Source organism: Pseudorasbora parva, chromosome 2 (genome assembly GCF_024679245.1).
Source record: "Pseudorasbora parva isolate DD20220531a chromosome 2, ASM2467924v1, whole genome shotgun sequence".
NCBI lineage: Eukaryota > Metazoa > Chordata > Actinopteri > Cypriniformes > Gobionidae > Pseudorasbora > Pseudorasbora parva.
Genome location: NC_090173.1, coordinates 6,458,923 through 6,472,564, shown reverse-complemented (window position 1 = coordinate 6,472,564; position 13,642 = coordinate 6,458,923). Strand labels below are relative to the sequence as shown.

Genomic DNA, 13,642 nt, shown 5'->3' with positions numbered 1-13,642 from the left:
TTTGGGGGTGGTTCATGTTCTCTCATGAGAACATGGCCATGTCGGTGTGTTTGTTCATCATGCCCCATTTCATAGGGGCTTGAGTGTTCAGCGCATTATGTGCAGTCACGTATGGCTACCATGCCCACTGTCTCTCATACCTGCTGATAGCTCAGATGGATTGCTTGCCATTTTTTGGTAGCAGGTTGCCAGGTGCAAGGGATTTTTGAGATTTTTGCTAGGGATGCCGATAAGGAGCGCATTGCAGTAGTCCAGCCTGGAGGAGACAAAGGCGTGGACAACCTTCTCCGCATCTGCCAATGTTAGTATGGGATGAAGTTTGGCAATGTTACTGAGGTGGAAGAAGGAGGTCTTACACAGGTGTTTGAGGTGAGCTACAAAAGTACGCTGCGATTCCATTCTGACCCCTAAATTGGTGACTGAAGTGGAAAGTGGAATGACCTGATGAGAGAAAGCAATGCTGTGATAACAGATTTCCGGACCTGAAGTGGAGTGCCGACTAGGATAGCTTCAGTCTTGGAGCTGTTTAGCTGCAAGTTTTGCAAAAGTTATGTTTCATCCAAGCCTTTATCTCATCTAGGCAAATGATCAAAGTGGATGGTGTGATGTCAGCGGAGGGAGATGAACTTGTCCTAAGGTAAAGTTGAGTGTCATCAGCATAGCAGTGAAAATAAATCCCATGCCGGCTTATGACACAGCCAAGGGGGAGCATGTAGAGGAGGAAAAGGGAGGGGCCGAGCACTGAGCCTTGAGGGACACCGCAGGTGACATTGTGTGACAGGGATGTAGCTTCTCCCAACGCAACATATTCAGTTCTCCCAATGAGATAAGAAGAAAACCAGATGTGGACCGAGTCAGAGAGGTCGATGGTGGAATGGAAGATGTCATTATGTGCATTTGCCACCTCTCCTTCCATTGAGGGATGTGGCTCCACAGCGTACCCACTCCCTGAGATGGGCTGCTTGGCCAGAATTATCCAATATTCATTCTGAGTGGGTCATGCAGGAGCAGCAGTGACTGAACTTCCCTGCCAGGAGTCCTAACTCCCAATCCAATATAGGAGTGGTCCAGCAAGCTCAGGCAGGGCACTGGAAGAGCCAGCATCCCTGGCGTGTTGGTAAGGATCCCGATTCGTCGGTCAGTTCTGACATAGGTCTAACGTGACAGACTGAAAGGGAATGTCTAGTTACGTATGTAACGTATGTAACCCTCGTTCCCTGAAGGAGGGAACAGAGACGTACATCCTGTCACCAGGTGCTGTGCTTCAGCTAAAGGCTGAGTTATGATCTCGGCTCCTCAGTTGAAAAGCAATGATGCGGTATTCCACTTCTGTATTCATACCCGCACTGCAAGGCGGTCCGTGGAATAAATGCACTGCATGCCAATGTCCATTGGCTCATTTTTAATCACTCAAAGTAGGTAAAAAAAAGGTAATTGTGACTTTTTATCTCACAATTCAGACCCTGTTCAGACCCAATTCAGACCCTGTTCAGACCCAATTCAGACCCAGCAATTTTGCCTTTATAACTTGCAATACCAAGTCGCTATTTTCTATTTTAAATTTCTTATTCTGTGGCGGAAACAAGCTTCCATACTTAGTAGCTGTAACAAGGTTCTTAGATGGGAAGGAAGGAGGTGAGAACCGGAAATTCAACAAACATTCAACAAATTTTAATTAAATAAATAAACAAAACGAAAGTAACGCTGGCAGCCCCTCACGGAAAACTTAAACAAAACATAACATAGAGTCCAGGCCTGGTCCTCTCTCATCTTCCGCTGCCTTTTATGCTCCCGTCACTCGGCCGCGAGACGAGACCGGTGTGGCGCGCAGCTGGAACTCATTAGCACTCGTCACCGGCACGCTCTCACGGTCCCTTGCCCCACTGCTTGCCACAGTAGCTTAATAGTTTTGCCAGCTGGAATCCAGAAACTCCTTAAAGGGTTAGTTTACCCAAAATATTAAAATTATCTCATGGTTTACTCACATTATTCATTCAGATGAATACAATCAGAGTTCTACTATAAAATATTTTAAAAAGTTATATTTAAAAAAAAAACTGTAGCGCCTCTCACAGTAGGATTTAAGTGAAGAGAGCCATGTTCCAAACCATATAAAGGCCTAAATAAAAATAATCTAATATTCATTCAAAAAGATGGCATTTCACACCTCTCTAGTTTCAAGACCTTTGACTGATGCAATAAAAAAACAGATAGCCCTTTATTGGATATAAGTAAATAAACTTTTAAACCATATAGGCCTAACTGAAAATGAATCATCTTTAACTGATGGTAAAGGACCACATTTCGCATATATTGCACTTTCAAGACCTTTGCCTGATCCATGCAGTAAAACACTGATAGGGCTCCAGTGTCCGGCAGTTTAGATCATTTTATCTAACCCAAAGGTCTTCCCAGTTGTGCAACCTGCTCCAGCACACGTGCCTGGCGTTAGTATGGTCAGTAATCCTGAAGACCTTAATTAATGGGTGGAGTAGGATTAAAGCTAAACTTCACAGGACATGTGTGGTACCCCGTTATGTTGGACATTTACAGGAGTCTCTGTTACTGAATTGTGTGGTTACCATTGTGCTGATAAGTAGCACTTGTGAGTCGGTTGGGCACTCGGCGTATTATGATCTATATTACACCTGTCTTTACTTAGTGGTTTATTATATTTACTGTGTGTAATGATGAACAGCACTGAGTCAACTAAACATTCAACCATCAGGGTTGATGGCAAGGCAAGGCAAGTTTATTTATATAGCACATTTCATACACAATCGCAATTCAAAGTGCATTACATAGAAATGAATTAAAATAGTGATAACCTATGCATAAGGGAAAAGAATACCATGTGTAAAAATAAAAATAGAAACAGTTGTAAAGACAATAAAAAAAAAAAAAAAAAAAAAAAAAAAATATATATATATATATATATATATATATATATATATATATATATATATAAAGATAAAATGGGGAAAAATGAGATCCCTATCTGCCTGATTGTAAATTCGGTTACCCCTATCTGAGATGGAAGAGATGGAGCAGGTTCACAATGGCCCTCATTTATCAAAAGTGCGTACACCAAATTTCCAGCGTACACCTTGCGTACACCCAAACCCACGGTGACTTCCCAGCTGGCATTCGACTGACATTAAACGTTTAAATGTAGTTGAAATAATGTCAGTTTATGAAAAAACATTGTTTCAACTTCAAAACAACGTTGAACACCAAATAGTTGAATTGGTGTTGTTAACTCACTAAGAATTCAACATAGAAATATCAACAAGTTTTGAGTTGTACGTCAAATCAACATTATTTTTACAACCATGACTTTTAAAATTTTTGTTGAAATATATCAGTAGAAAAATAACATTGGAACAACGTCCAAACAATGCTGATCAATTAACTGTTGAAAAAGAGTTGATACATGAATAATGATACAACGTTGAAATATCAACTCTGAATTAAACGTTTGTTGAGCACTTTCTACATCTTATGGCTTACTTTGACAGCAAGTCCGATTGATCATTTTGGTTAGTCATTCCATACAAGAACAATATATGCAGTGGCGGCTGGTGAAAATATTATATGTGGAGCTGTTTGTGTGGGGGTCTGGGGATATACATTTCCCCCATACAATTTTACATTTTGTAGATGTGATTTCCTGCATTCTGGTGCATTTTAATTTTTATATATTAAGTTGTATATATTAAGGTAATTTTTATATTAAGTGGTCTCTTAATTTTTCTTCCAGAGCTATATATATATATATATATATATATATATATATATATATATATATATATATATATATATATATATATATATATATATATATATATATATATATATATATATATATGTATATATATCCTACACAGCTCTGGAAAAAAATTAACAGACCGCTTAAAATTAAAAAAATAACACACAAACATACACACACACACACACACACACATATATATATATATATATATATATATATATATATATATATATATATATATATATACACACATATATACATATAGACACACACATGGACGGACACACACACACACACACACACACACACACACACACACACACACACACACACACACACACACACACGAATACAAGATGTATGGCTTGATTGGAGGACGGCGACTGTCCATCACACAAAGGCCAATAGGCTCTGACGGTTCCACACAACACCTGCTTGCGCGTGCGCGAAGTGGGTCTGTGTCGTCATCCTCGCAGGTTCTGACCTGGACCGATTCGACTGAATTTGGGCATAACAGCTCAGACGGTAAGCAAAGTTTTTGAAGTCACATTTTATAACTAGAAAATTCCTAAATAAATGTTGAGTGTGCCTGACTCTGGTCCATATACGTATTGTGTTAATTAATAATGTGTTTATATGGGCAGACTAACGTAGTTTAACCGCGAACCGGAGTTAGTGCTAGCTAACCGTCAAACGCCGTTCTTATCTGTGTGTGTGTAGACGTATGGGCAGACTAGTTTAACCGCGAACCGCCGTTAAGTGTAACGTTACGGGCAGACTAGTTTAACCGCGAACTGCCGTTAGTCCGTCGTTCCACCGGCGTGTATGTGTGTACGCTCCATGAAGCTAACGTTATACATATTAGATCAGTTTGAATGTCTTGTACTACCGTTACCCAATCAGGGAGAGGCATAAGAATATCTATACATCTTTAGCACGTCACATTCTTCTTTCTTCTTTTTTCCAGAGATTTGGAAAAACGACCTGAAAGTCTCCTTTAACGTTAAGTTGTCCCCATACCTAACCCAACCATCTATTTGAATCTGAAAGTAACTAACCCTTAACTTTTTTTTTGTTACATTTTTGTAAAATTTAAATACAGGTTTATGTGGAAGACTTTTTATATATAAAATGTATACAATAATTTCTGATCAAATCATTGCATTGATGTTTGAATGATTCGTTTTTGACTTGAAACAGTTGCATATTAAACTTAAATTTAGCTTATCCTTCCTATTTTGTTGGTTTTGGGGGGGCGTGTTAGAGTGGGATTTTGTAGGTGGTCCTCAGAAAAAAATTGGAAGATAAAGTGGTCCTTGGGCTGAAAAAGTTTGAGAAACACTGTGTTAAATTGATAGTAAAGGAGATTTATATTATTTGAAAATGTTTTTATTTTGAATAAATGCAGTTCTTTTAAACCTTTTATTCATCAAATATATTAAGCAGCAGAACTGTTTCCAACACTCATAATAAATCAGAATATTAGAATGATTGCTGAAGGATCATGTGACGCTGAAGGAATGATACTGAAAATTCAGCTTTTCACAGAAATAAATTGTAATTTAACATATAATAAATTGAAAACCAAATATTTAAATTGTAATAAGATCACAATATTACTTTTTTTTTTTTTTACTGTATTTTTGATCAAATAAATGCAGGCTTGATGAGCAGAAGAAACTTCTTTCAAAAACATTACACATAGTAATGTGTCCAAACTTTTATATATATATATATATATATATATATATATATATATATATATATATATATATATATATATATATATATATATATAAAATACTCCATTCTGGGCTCTAGACTAATTTCTCTACCTGCAGCAAGGGTTACTACCAACTGCCTTTTGTTGCTCGCTCAAGCACATGATTATCAATGACCTTGCATGTTGATCAATACTAATTGATATACTTTGATCATTGGCAATGCCACAAAAGTTGATATTTGCTAAATATTTTAATTTGAGGCCATCCTTAAAAATATTCTTGTTTGCCGTAACCCGACCGACCCTGTCAATTTAGGGCCGACTCAATTTTTTATTTTTTTCTCCCTTTTAGTCCGACCGACTTGCCGGTTGTAAATTGGCTTTAAGACCGACCAATTTCTTTTTTTACTTTTCAAACAACTAATACAACAGTAATAAAATAATATGAATTATATTTTAGTAAGTATTATAAATATATAAATTTCCTGGGCCATACAAACGAAGGCTACGTTCTTTCGTTTATAGAAAAACCCGTGACGTCATCTATGTTTACACTATGGTTAACGGATGTCACACTATGGCCTGCACGTGCGTTCGTTTCGGCCATGGTTTCGGCTCGGCTCATACTCTCATTCACTATAACGTTTTAAAGCCCTGTCGGAGATTTCGCCGCATTGTGTGACAGGAGTCAGGAGGACCATGGACACGTTACACACACCAGGCAAGTGCACTGCAGAGGGGAGGGCTTTGAGCCCCTGTCCTTTTTGAAAATGAATCAAAAGTGCCCCCTCAACATTTATCATTACTATATTGTGGCGAATAAAACAGATTTTGAATTATAATTAATATAACAACGTGTACAAAACAGTAACAAATGGTGGAAAAGCCGTTTATCTTGTCTCTGTCAGTCTGAAATGTCGTTGTCATAACGCGTTGCTATGGGTAGCGTGTGTTCTGCTCAACCCCAGCGCGTGGTGGGAGCGGCGGCACTTGTTGTAACTTGAAAAATAATGCTTTATGTATGGTTCTGTCGATGGATACACGTGCACTACAACAGCGATAATAAAAGAAAACGTGGGCAAAACGGTCTATCTTTGTAAACTGTGTTCAATGCATGCGAGTGCTGCCGTATGACCAGTCATTTTCGCCATCATCACTCAGTATATTCGCCAGAAGACGCGAATGAGAACTCTCTGAGAAGATCTGTCTCTGTGCGCAGCGCGCGCACGTCTCACAGCGCGCAAATATTGAGTTCTTTCAAGTCTTGCGTTTGAACGGATAAACTCACACAAAAAGTATGTCAACATGTCGATCTTGATGAGTATCCATCAGACAGTCTATATCCCTTAAGAGAACTTTATACAGTTGAGAAAGACGATGCATATCTCTGTATTAGGTCTTAAAGGGGCAGTAGCCTTTACTGCTGTCTGTCAAACAAAAGATAAGGACTCCCTCACTGCTCTTGATTAAATAGCTGGTTATAGACTTAATTAATTGAATTCATAAAAACAACTTTTTGCTTTTTAATATTCAAATGCACTAGTCTATATCACCAGATGCGTTGGTCTGGCAAGAAGTGGAAGCCACTTCAGAGACAGACACAGATAGTTGCGTGTTCACAATCGAGCGTAAAACGACCCCTTTTTACACAATCGAGCGTAAAAATAAGAAACATATCACGGGAAAATACTAAAACGGGAAGACAGCGGGAAAAGAGCTAAAATACGTGAGAAACCCGGAAAAAAAGGGAGGGTTGACAGCTTTGAGTCAATGACAGCTAGCTGGTGGTTGGACACTTTTCTTTAAGAATGCACCAGAAATTTATGCAATAAACATGTTTTTGACAAATATTTCAATTTGTTTGTGGTCTATATAGCCTGCAATTAGCCTACACGCCCGAAGGCACGGCTTGAAGACCCAGTCAGTGATGTCACGATATGCCAATTTGTTTAAATTCATACCTATATAATCACCATCACCAAAAATGTACTTTTTTTTTTGTATTAAAATTTGAAAAAAAAAAATATAGACCTACCTACCGACCCTTTTTTTAATTTTTTTTACTGTTACTGCAAACCAAAATATTTTTAAGGATGGCCTGAGAGAGTAGTGTTTGCTAATACTGATCTGTTTTTTTGTTTTTCTCATCAGATGCGGTCTTGAGCTTAAAGCCAATGAAAGTAGACGAATACATGGCCAAAGACTTGAAATATGCACCTGAGAGGACTGGTGGCGGTAGCAGAAAGAAGTAACAAGAAAGGAAGACTTAACCAGCTGTGTTTAATTTTGCCCAATGTTTGGGCGTTTTTTTTTTAAGGTTAAAAAAGCTAGTTCACCCAAAAATGAAAATTCTGTCATTTACTCCTCACCCTAATGTCGTTCCACACCCGTAAGACCTCCATTCATCTTCAGAACACAGTTTAACATATTTTATATTTACTCCGAGCTTTCTGTCCCTCCATTGAAAATGTATGTACGGTATACTGTCCATGTCCAGAAGGACCAGAAAGATAATAACATCATCAAAGTAGTCCATATGTGACATCAGTGGGTTGGATAGAATTTTTGCAATGAAAGCAATGAAAATACATTTTGGTCCAAAAATAACAACAACATAAAAAGTGACAGTATACCGTACATACATTTTTAATGAAGGGACAGAAAGCTCTCGGACTAAATATAAAATACCTTAAACTGTGTTCCGAAGATGAACGAAGGTCTTACGGGTGTGGAGCGACAAGGCGAGTCATTTAAAGGGTTAGTTCACCCAAAAATTAAATTGATGTCATTAACTCCTCCCCCTAATGTCGCTCCACACCCGTAAGACCTCCGTTCATCTTCACACACAGTTTAAGATATTTTATATTTTAGTCCCAGAGCATAATGCAGTATGCACACTTTACTATCCATGTCTAGAAAGGTAATAAAAACATCATCAGAGTAGTCCATATGTGACATCAGTGGGTTAATTAGAGTCTCTTGAAGAGTCGAAAATACATTTTGGTCCAAATATAAAAAAAAGTACGATTTTATTCAGCATTGTTTTCTCTTCTGTGTTTGTTTTCAAACCTCAAATAAAGATTCAAACAGCCATGATTCATTGATTCGGATCGCCACAATGCTCTGGGACTAAAATATAAAATATCTTAAACTGTGTTCTGAAGAGGAATGGAGGTCTTACGGGTCTGGAATGACATTGGGGTGAGTCATTAATGACCTCAATTTCCCTTTTGGGTGAACTAACCCTTTAATGACAGAATTTTTTGGGTAAAGTAAAAGTTTGACATGTGTACAATTGATGTGAAAGGTTGGCACAATTGCAGCTATGTAATAAAGCATGTTTCCTACGTCAGTGAAATGTCTTTATTAATCTTCTTCCTGCTCTTCCTTTGACCAATTGGCTTCTTCCAAGCTGACTGTGCGTGTTTGCAAACTTAGTGTTTATGTATCCATTTCAAGGTGTTTGGTGTTGCTGTTGAACACATCAATACTTCAGTGAAAACAGTTTAACAAAAACTATGTTGAAAAGCAGGACTTTATAGTGACGTTGAAATTTCAACGTTGATTGGATTTGCAAAATCTAAACTTAAATCAATGTTGGCAAATTCACCTATGTTGAGAAACATGACGTCGGAATGACGTTGCCATTTCAACGTTGATTAGATTTGCAAAATCTAAACTAAAATCAATATTGTTTCAATGTTGGCAAATTCACCTATGTTGAGAAACATGACATTGGAAAGACGTTGCCATTTCAACGTTGATTAGATTTGCAAAATCTAAACAAAATTCAACGGTTATCCAACACTGGCACCTGACGTTGATTCAACAGTGGCTCAATGTTAAAATGCCAGCTGGGTTTGAGATTTATCAATATGGACGTTGGCGTACGGCACGCTCAAATCCTACGCCAGCTCAGGAGGTGGTGTACGCACATTTGAGTTAGTGAGAAAATGCGCAGAAAAACAATTCCTAACACCACAAAACGTACTCACAAAGATATGCTATATGACCCACTGTTAAAAACCACAACAACAACATTCAGTGTTTATTTTTGTGCAACATGAACGTCAATGTTTAATTTGTGTGACTTTACCAAAGTGTTTGATCTGTAGGAATATGTATTCCTCCAGTCGCGAGCCTGTGCGCTTTATCTGACGTTTCAGGCCCGCCTGGCCCGGCAGCTGCGCACGGACTGGGACTAAAATAATTCAGACTGACAAAATAATAAAAATGACCTTCTTCTTTTAAATAATAATAAAATCAATAAAAACGACACTCTTCTTCTGAATAACAAGCGTCATTAAGAATAATAATCATAATAATAATAAGAAGAATCTTACAAATTGTCATGTAATTATTAATGTGAATGAATCTTACTCCACATCACATCATCATCACTATTGTACACCCCAATACATGTGCCGTGATACGAAATTAAATTCTAATTGTTTCAAAACGTGCTGTAAAATAATGCATTGTGATGGTAATTTATCATCCAAACAGCTTTAAACTGCTGGAGTGCACTTCTCAACCTCCTAAGAGTACTCGTAATTTGGGTCCATATTTTGTTTTTGTAGGTGCCTTTAATCCCACTCTTTAAACTCCCAAATAAAACTATTTCGTTTTTTTCACTTCCCTGGTGATGGTCCAGATGGGCGCGTCTCAATCATCTCACTAGTTCAGTAGTCAGAGCACTGATCAGGGATCAGCCCATTGACTTCTGTCCTAATCAGTGCCCTGACTAGTGGACTAGTGAGATGATTGAGCGCGCCCGATCTCCACGTCGGAGAAGTTTCGCTTCTTTGCCGTCTTCTGTTTGTCCATGACGTAAAATGAGGGTGCGGGGGAGGCGGAGACTTGAATATATAGGGGCGTGTTATTCTAATGACGATCGTTTTCAGCCGCCGCATTTATCAAGGGCAGGTATTGCGTACACCTGGATTGCAGAGGTGCGCACAGCTTCATAAATCAGGCGATGAGAGGAGTGTAAGCATAATCTTACGCCAACATATACACCCGTTTCTACGCAAGATTGATAAATGAGGGCCAATATCTCCTGGACCTTACAAGTCAGTCCAAGACAGGCTCCTGTAGGGGACGTTACCTTTGCCCCGCAGGGTCTCCCCTCTCCTGAGTCCGCTTCTTTACACCACAAGCAGAATGAAGCGAAGCACACTGCTCTCCTTTTCCAATCTCCTCCAGTCAGACAGCCCTAACCAAACATAATAATCAACAGATGTATAAGAAAAATAAATATACAATAAAATATATAATAAAATGATAACCAAGGATAAGAACAAAGGTTAACTAAAACAGTTATAAAAAGATTTAAAAGATGCTGCATGGATAAGATAAGGTGCAATCAGTCGGACATACAGTGCTCAGAGCTCATTCAGTAAATGCACAGCTGAACAGATGTGTTTTGAGTCTGGATTTGAATGTGGCTACTGTTGGAGCACATCTGATCTGTTCAGGAAGCTGGTTCAGCTGCGGCTGGCATAATAGCTAAAAGCAGACTCTCCTTGCTTTGAGTGAACTCTTGAGGTATTTGACGAGTATGAAAAATGGATGGATGAATTTCATGATATGAACCCTAAGGATTAGGGAGTTACTTTGATTAATTTTCCTTCTGACTTTAGACTATACTATGCTTGCTACAAAAATAGAGACTATATCTCGCAAAAACAGCCTTTGCATATGTTCTAACTTCTTTCACAGATTTAGGGTGACCACTTATGCAAATATCAGAGATGAAGGGTATGAGTGTGATCTGCTTGTATTATTGATTGTATTATATTTCAATTTTTATATTTTATTGTCATTTTTATTGCCGTTTTTAATATCGTGTTTAATCTTTCGTTTTGAATTAGGTTGATTTTGTTTATTAACATTTAATCTTTAACTTTTACGATAAAATTGTAATTTAAGGTTGAGTTTAGTTTAATCAGTTAGTTTAATTTAACATTAATCTTTAAATTTGAATGTAGTTAAAATTTTAATAACATTTAATATCTTTAAAGTTTTTACCATGTTTTACATTTCTTGTAAGTTTATCAACATGTGATAAAAAGGGGGGAGTGTCATGGTAAATGTGGCATGTGATATGTGATATGACCATGTGACAGTTATGCAGAGTCATGCCTAGTCATGCAGAGGTCAAAGGTCTTGGACCATCTGGCCTGATGTTGGAGGGAGACTCCTTCCCTTGGTGGATTATATATTGAACTGATGGGCTGACTATGTTGACATACATTGGGGATTGTGAGATGAGATACATAGGGTATGTGACGTATGGGTGTGTGTGATCAGATATATAGCCTACGTGACATCCTGATTTAAACAACGGCCTGTATGGAAATGTACTGAGGGGGGAATATGCTGCTAACAGTATTAAGAGCAACTTCTGTTATGACTTCAGTGTACGCTTGATGTGGCCTTGTGGTTGCATCAACCGTGCCTCTTACTTGCAAGAAACTTTTATCAAATAAGTAAGGGATACTGTCCACCCAGCCGGTTGTTATCGCAGAATAAACCCCGCCAGAGTGATCAGGACCCCGAGGTGAAGCGGAGCATCACTCTGAAGGGGTTTATTCTGCGATAACAACCGGCTGGGTGGACATTATCCCGATTATTACATGGCTACTAGTCTCAAATAAATAATTATTAGACACAAAATATTGTCTTGAGATTAAATATTTTATTAGCTCTTACGTAAAGCTTCCGTGAAGAAAAACAGTTCTAACCTGCTTTAAGCCTTTATCTATTGCTGCTAAATGTTGAAAATGAATGCTGAAAGGGTTAGTTCACCCAAAAATGAAACCAAGCTTATGATTTACTCACCCTCAAGTCATTATAGGTGTTTATGACATTCTTCTTTCAGACAAATACAATCAGAGTTATATTTAAAAAGTCCAGGCTAACGTTAATCCCAGCAGTAGTTGTAGTTGTGTTTGAAGTCCATAAAAAATGTAGCTGTCCGTCAAATAACGTGCTCCACACGACTCCGATGGGTTAATAGAGCCTTCTGATTCCAATCGATGTGTTTGTGGAAGAAAAATATCCATATTTAAAACTTTATAAAGGAAACCCGCCCCATTGTAACCCACGGCTGTTTAAGCCACAAGATGGCGCCAGCGTTAAGCACAGAAGTAGTACCGGTCACGATAACTCGTAGTACCCGGATGAGCGGGTGTTTCTCTGGAAATAACGTACCGCTGGAATGCGCGATTGACCAATCAGAATCAAGTATTTCACAGAGCCGTGTAATAAACCTTTATAATTATAATATTCTAATATTTGTCTCTTATTCAGTGAAGCGACGGAGTTAATTATTTTGCCATTACAGTAGACTTCAGATCTGCTCCAGATCTGGAAGGTCACTACGGGCCTAATTCCGGGGTGAAAGCATCAACAAGTGACACGTCTATGGAGACGTGCATCAGATTGACTGAAATTTACCATGACTGTGCATTGTCTCTGAGCCAATCAGAACCATCCACATTGCAGTAATGACGTGGATAAGACCTTGAAAACGGTATAACTGTTGGGGTAATTGTATGTCCGATAGGGCGAGGCAACGAGACGGTGAGAGAGGGAGCGCGGCCTACGAACTCCTTATGAGACTTGAAGCTGGCGTCTGCTGATGAAACTGCAAACTATTCTTAAGTAAATTTTTATTGTAATTAATTGCAATCCTGACTCTTTGTCTTCATTTCTTTACTACTGGTCCTGGGTCATAAGCTGTTAACCCCTAACACCGTCCACTCGCAAAGAAGGACTCGGAGCAAAGTCCTCCAAGCAGCAAAAGCTAGATATTTCTGTCTCACAACAAAAACCTATGACACAGGCTGTAGTCAACCGTATGTTAGGCAGGTATGTTGCTAAAAGTATGTTGCCATTATCAAAGAAGTGGAGGATGATTCATTCCGAGCCATTATTGTTAAAATACCTAAGAAAGCAGGCCTGTACACCTTGCTCAAAAACATTTGCCAAATACCTAGATTCTGAGTACACCAAAATTAACACAAAGCTTAAAAAGAAGAGTTGGACTTTTTGTCTACAGCTGCAGATATTTGGACTGTGCACAACCGCAGTTACTTTGGCGTGACTGCCCGCTGGTTAGATCCACACAGCCTAGAGCGTAA

The 13,642-nt window shown here is 38.5% G+C and overlaps 1 long non-coding RNA gene across 1 annotated transcript; it reads left to right on the top strand.

Annotated features, from left to right (window-relative positions):
• Positions 1 to 4,244: 4,244 nt before the first annotated feature.
• On the top strand, positions 4,245 to 7,936 carry LOC137091227 (uncharacterized). The gene is made up of 3 exons (XR_010908055.1): positions 4,245 to 4,297; positions 4,740 to 4,821; positions 7,647 to 7,936. It is a non-coding gene; the product is annotated as an uncharacterized lncRNA (long non-coding RNA).
• Positions 7,937 to 13,642: the final 5,706 nt, after the last annotated feature.